The 6000-nt window shown below is 35.8% G+C and overlaps 1 protein-coding gene across 4 annotated transcripts in view; it reads right to left on the bottom strand.

Annotated features, from left to right (window-relative positions):
- LOC134854776 (trace amine-associated receptor 8b-like) overlaps window positions 1–6000 on the bottom strand; it is a 65225-nt gene that overhangs the window by 29743 nt on the left and 29482 nt on the right. The window lies entirely within an intron of this gene.

The raw sequence follows: 6000 nt of genomic DNA, 5'->3' as shown, positions 1-6000 counted from the left end.
TTTCGATTGTCCGTTACGGAAATTCCATCGGCGAGTTCAAATAGAATCGGAGGCGTTCTTTTGTTTCTAAATTGCCTGATGATACTTGTAGTAGCAATTTAGCTTTTCCAAAGGCGCCGTGACCTCTCGAGAATTGAACTAAGCTGCCTCAAGCAAACAGCATATTGGACTCATTTTAGAAAGAATGCAAAATGATGGATTAGAAAATGATGGAATGCAGAAAATGAATTCGAGCGTGTTCTGCGCACAGTCTGTTTTTCCTTGACATTCCTCGGGGACAAAGAGAAGATTCAGAGAACATTCAAATGCATTAGAAATCAGAGACTGGCGTCTGTAATTGAAGGAAAAAATTACAAATCAATTTTAACCAACTTGATCATGAAACAAGGGTTAATTTCATGTTTAATTTTGAAGGACGATTCAAAGAAAATTCCATAGCAAAACGTTCAAATAAACTTGCTCAAAAAATGCAGCGCATGTATTACCAATCATCAAACATTTGAATAGCACTTCAAAAATTATGATCTCTCCAACTAATCATTGTTTTGTCTGCCACGTTGCATAATTTAACAAACTAGTATTCATAGAAATTGTGGTTGCAATTCTTAAGTTTTGATGTTCGCTTCAGCGTAAGAAACTGCTCTTATCAGAGTGTGGGAGCGGAAAATACAGGAGCTAATTTGACAGTATCATATTTTGTGTATATTTGTGTTAGCCTGAATAGTTTTTTTAACTGATTTTTACCTTTTTCAAAAAAATTTTCCTTGTTCTTAGATTTTCCCACTATAAGTTACATTTCAACTAATGATAGTTATAAACTGCGTCTACAAGCGCATAGCGCAATACTTAAACCAATCAAATTAGGTCTTTTAAAGTATAGTAATAACTGTTGTGCGCGGCTTACAGAATTGGAATTGAAACTAGCAAAAAGTTAAATTAGTTTAAGCTTTTCAGAGTTTGCAAACGAGCAATGATTATATGCTTGTACCAACTACAATTTTCTGTAGAAGGGTTTTGGATGTTTTTGGTCCCATTTTACACTATAGCTTTTCAGATTGGTGTTTTCAAGTGTTTTATTTACACTGGAAATTGGATCTACTTAACAATTGCCCTCCCTTTGGTACCTACTTAAGAATTGCCACCCCTAGTAATGAAAGCAGTAAATTACCGCTAGAGCTTTGTATTGAGATTTCTAACTTTGCTGCAATCTGATTGGTCAAAAATTCGTTATTTTAATCTACTTAACAATTGCCCCCCTTTCTTAAAAAGGGGGGGGTAACTGTTAAGTAGATCCTGGAAATTTTTAAATACTACAAAAATGCACTCACGAACTTTTTTCACTAAAATGCGAGAAGCTAAAACACTGCCAAAAGAGGACTGAAGCGAGCTAGTCTTTCAGATTCTCCATTAATGACTAACGTAGATCGCAAACGAATCCGACCAAAAAACAGTGCCAGTTGAATTGGTGCCAGCTAAACGGGTTCAACTAAACATTACAAGATGCTCATTACAGATTTCTTGAATCGTTATTGTTCCAACTTTCGATACGAAAGTAACGGAATATTTGTGCTCGGGGTGGGTTTTTTTTTCTTCAGACAAATGTCGACTTTTTAACTAGCCATTTTTGACGGATTTTTTATATCATTCGAAAGCTATTGTTGTCCTGAGCTTAAATTTGAAAAGATATTTCAGCTGTGATCATTTTTTGTAAAATTATGAGGGTTTAAAGATTGCCATTTTGGCCATTTTGAGCAATTTTGGACAATTAACGAGCGATATATTTCGCGCTATTAACGCGTAAACGGAGATTTAATCCGTCTTAGAAATCGTTCCAAATTGGTGGAAAGAAGCTTATTTGCCATAATTGATTTGTTACTAGGAGCAAAATCTATTGTTTTTTACTTATATGGCGTGTGGGGGAGGGGGGGGGGGGGTGATTTTTCAAATTTGAGAAAAAAAAATTTATTTCATTTATTGTTCCGACTTTCGATACGAAAGTAACGGAATATTTGTGCTCGGTGTGGGTTTTTTTTTCTTCAGACAAATTTCGACTTTTTAACTAGCCATTTTTGACGGAATTTTTTAAATCATTCAAAAGGTAGTGTTGTCTTGAGCTTAAATTTGAAAAGATATTTCACCTGTGATCATTTTTCGTAAAGTTATGAGGGTTTAAAGATTGCCATTTTGTCCAATTTGGGACAATTAACGCGCGATATAATTCGCGCTATTAACGCATAAGCGGATATTTAATCCGTCTTATAAATCGTTCCAAATTAGTTGAACGAAGCTTATTTGACATAATTGATTTGTGACAAGGAACGAAATCTCTCTTTTTGTACTTTATATGGCGTGTGGGGGGATGATTTTCATTAAAAAAAATTCAAATTTTAGAAAAAAAAATTCGTTCAATTTTTTTATGTTAATACTGCTGCTCCATAAACCTTAAAAGGCAGTCGGAACATTCAGGGCTTCGCCCTGATACGAGCAGTCTTGTTTTTTTATGTTGTTTTTGTTATTACTGCTCCATAAACGTTAAAAGGCTGTCGGAACTTTCAGGGCTTCGCCCTGATACGAGCAGTCTTGTTGAAAGTTGAACTTTTCATCAGCAATTTAGAGCGGAGGAACAAAAGATGATCGATATAATTTTCAGTCAACAATCTAGAACATACTTCTTATTTCCTTAAGCTAACTGGGAAGAATTGTTTGCGGTATCAGATGGCACAACCAGCAAAACTCTTGATGCAAAACAACAGGAGAGACATGGAAAAACTAATGTACAAAATGACTGCCATCTTGATCCTACAGGGCATCTTAAAGATGGGTTAAATCATGATCTACAGGCGGTACTGCAAAAAAGATTGCCAAGCAAAAATTAGTGATAGAGGCGCCAAAAAGGAGTGCTGAAATTCAAGTAAGGCTAAATCAATGGGATCGGCAACGATGGAGTAATTAAAGCAGTATATGCAGAACAATATAGACAACAAAGCAGCTGAACATGATGCTTAAAGACCAAAAAAGATCGATGTACACTAAGATCCTGGCTCGAACAAAATAATTTGTTTTTGGTGTAGGTGTGTATTGCACATCTGATTATCTCAACACCAGTGGATACAGGAACTCCACGGTTGAAATTTTTTGAGTGGAGAAACTAAACAGCCAGCGAAGCCAGCTTTGAAAACAGGCAGCAGCATAGGAGGTTGGGGTGCAACCCTACTTAGCTATGAAAATCGAACAAAAAGTATCTTAGTAATGGACTTGCAAGGTAGAGTGCGAATTACAACCACTTATTGGACAGCACCAAAAGAAAACTACATTTGAGAAGAAATAAAGACAAGACTGCTCGCATCAGGGCGAAGCCCTGAATGTTCCGACTGCCTTTTAAGGTTTATGGAGCAGCAGTAATAACATAAAAAATTAAATGAATTAAAATAAAATGAATTTTTTTTTAATATGAAATTTTTAATGAAAATCATCCCCCACGCCATATAAAGTACAAAAAGATAGATTTCGTTCCTTGTAACAAATCAATTATGGCAAATAAGCTTCGTTCAACCAATTTGGAACGATTTATAAGACGGATTAAATCTCCGCTTACGCATTAATAGCGCGAATTATATCGCGCGTTAATTGTCCCAAATTGGTCAAAATGGCCAAAATGGCAATCTTTAAACCCTCATAACTTTACTCAAAATGATCACAAGTGAAATATTTTTTCAAATTTAAGCTTAGGACAACAATGGTTTTCGAATGATATAAAAAAAAATCCGTCAAAAATGGCTAGTTAAAAAGTCGAAATTTGTCTGAAGAAAAAAAAAACCACCCCGAGCACAAATATTCCGTTACTTTCGTATCGAAAGTCGGAACAAAAAGAGGCTCTATGCAGATGAGAAGCCATATGTGCTGCTGATTGTTTCATTGTGGCGGTAAACTCAAAAGTCAAAGCTCCAAAAAAAACCAGCAACCCTTGATTCTTTAATTCCTTGATATGCAATTGCTCGATTTTTCACCTTTTTTTTCCTGGTTGAGATCGATTCAAAATCTGACCAAACATATCGCAGAAAACCGTTTGGTAAGCTCACATAATGAGAAACTATTGGTACCCGATCGAGTATTGATACTCAATGTACTTGATTGGTACTCTGTACAAGAACATTTAGAAATAAAAGGCCAACAGCTTGGTATCATTTGAGGCTAATACGGCATCAGTTACGCCTGCACTTAGGGTGATTACTTTTAGAGCAGTTGCAACCTCTCTAGGATCTAGTAGGATTTAACGTAGAGTTGAGCACTCGACCCCGTCCCCCCGCAGGTACTGCGTGAAGAGTTCAAAGGATTGAATGTTTTTTTTTTACAGATTTTGGAGTTATTTGACCAAAACTAGGAACAAAAAAGCATGTTGTTCAATTTTTCTACCAAAGTAACGCATATAGGAAAAAGGGGTAAAAGTTCGCATCCACATCCAAGACGACGTTAAACAGATACGCAGCTTATTGACGGAATAACGTATCAGATTAGACAAAAACTCTAAGAGGTAATTTTTATATCGTAAGCGGAAACGCGGCGGTTATTTGCTTGTTTCTGTCGTCCAACTTATAAGCCAGTCGAGTTTCAAAAAATTGCTCCATTGAATCGAAAAAGTGTTGAGGCAACCCTGAACTTCATTCCCTCATCGCCCTTAGATCTTCATGGGTCGGTAGTAGGAACTATTTGCCTAAAAACTTTCAAAAAGCTATGACAAGAACAAAAAAAATCAATAGAAGACCGCCATTGCAATCGCTGATTACTCCTAAATTCGGTATCAAGAAAACAAAAACACTTCAGATGGAAAAAATAAAGATTTGATGAACTAGAAGAAGAGAAGAGACATTACGAGGCCAAACTGTGCACTGGATTCCGCGACAGCCCAATTTAACGATACACATGTTTTGAAATTGTTTGTGGATTCCACAAACTGTTCTGGATTCCGCAAATAAAGTTGCGGATTCCAAAATTTGCCTATTTTTGGAGCGTTTTCGAGCAATACAGTATTTTAGATTTCGTTTGTGGAAGCCAAAACAGCAAAGAAGATCAAAGAAAAGTAGCAATGGTGCGGATTCCAATCTGATTTTGGCCTGTTGCGGAATCCTCTTACAATGCACAGAATGCACAGTTTGGCCTCGTGATGGAAATTTTGAAAAAAAAACACGTAAAAGGTAAACGAGGATCATACAGAGTAGAAAAAAAACAAATAACGACAAGGATTCTAAAAAAGGATCATTTCGAAGATCATTAGCTTTATAAATAGTTGAAGTTGACACCTTTTATTCACTAACAAAAATCAAAGATGATCTATATGTATTTCAATCGAAGATTTAAACATACTTTCGGTCATTCTTTCGAAATAACTCGATAAAATTCCTTGAAGCCTTACAGTATTTAAGCTCTTTTTTCAGGCTAATTTTAGTAGATATACGCAAATTCTAGCTATCATTCAGTGCTTAAGATGGTAATAAAGCAGGATTGTTTTGACCATGGTAGATTTGCAGCTCTATATAATTTTTTTAAGACTAATTCAAAGCTTCTATTTAAAATTTCTACTTTTGAAACTCTTGAAATGACGAGCGGATAATTTAGGGCTCTGCAAACATTTTCTTCTAAGAACTACTAAAAATTTCTTCAAAACCGATTTCACGAAGACAACAAATAAACATTATAATAATCAAATACTAAACATCAAAGGCGGAGTTAGAAGTGGGGTTGTTGTCCCGTTTCTCAGGGATTCGAACCTTGTATCACTCAAGGGGTCGACCAAATTGATTTACCGGTCTTGTTTTGCACTATTTTACGACATCCATTTTACTCCGAAATTTTTCTGAAGGCAGTTTTAGCGCCAATATACACAAACTTTGTCGGGGAGCGTGTTGCAAAAAAGCGTTATTTTTCGATCAAGCTCTTTCAAAAAGTGATCGAAAACGAGTTTCGTAAGTGTCCGATTAGAGTTAATATAAAAATATAAAATCT

Source organism: Symsagittifera roscoffensis, chromosome 1 (assembly GCF_963678635.1).
Source record: "Symsagittifera roscoffensis chromosome 1, txSymRosc1.1, whole genome shotgun sequence".
Lineage (NCBI taxonomy): Eukaryota > Metazoa > Xenacoelomorpha > Acoela > Convolutidae > Symsagittifera > Symsagittifera roscoffensis.
The sequence above is the reverse complement of the archived record's forward strand: the minus strand, read 5'-3'. Positions and strand labels throughout refer to the sequence as shown.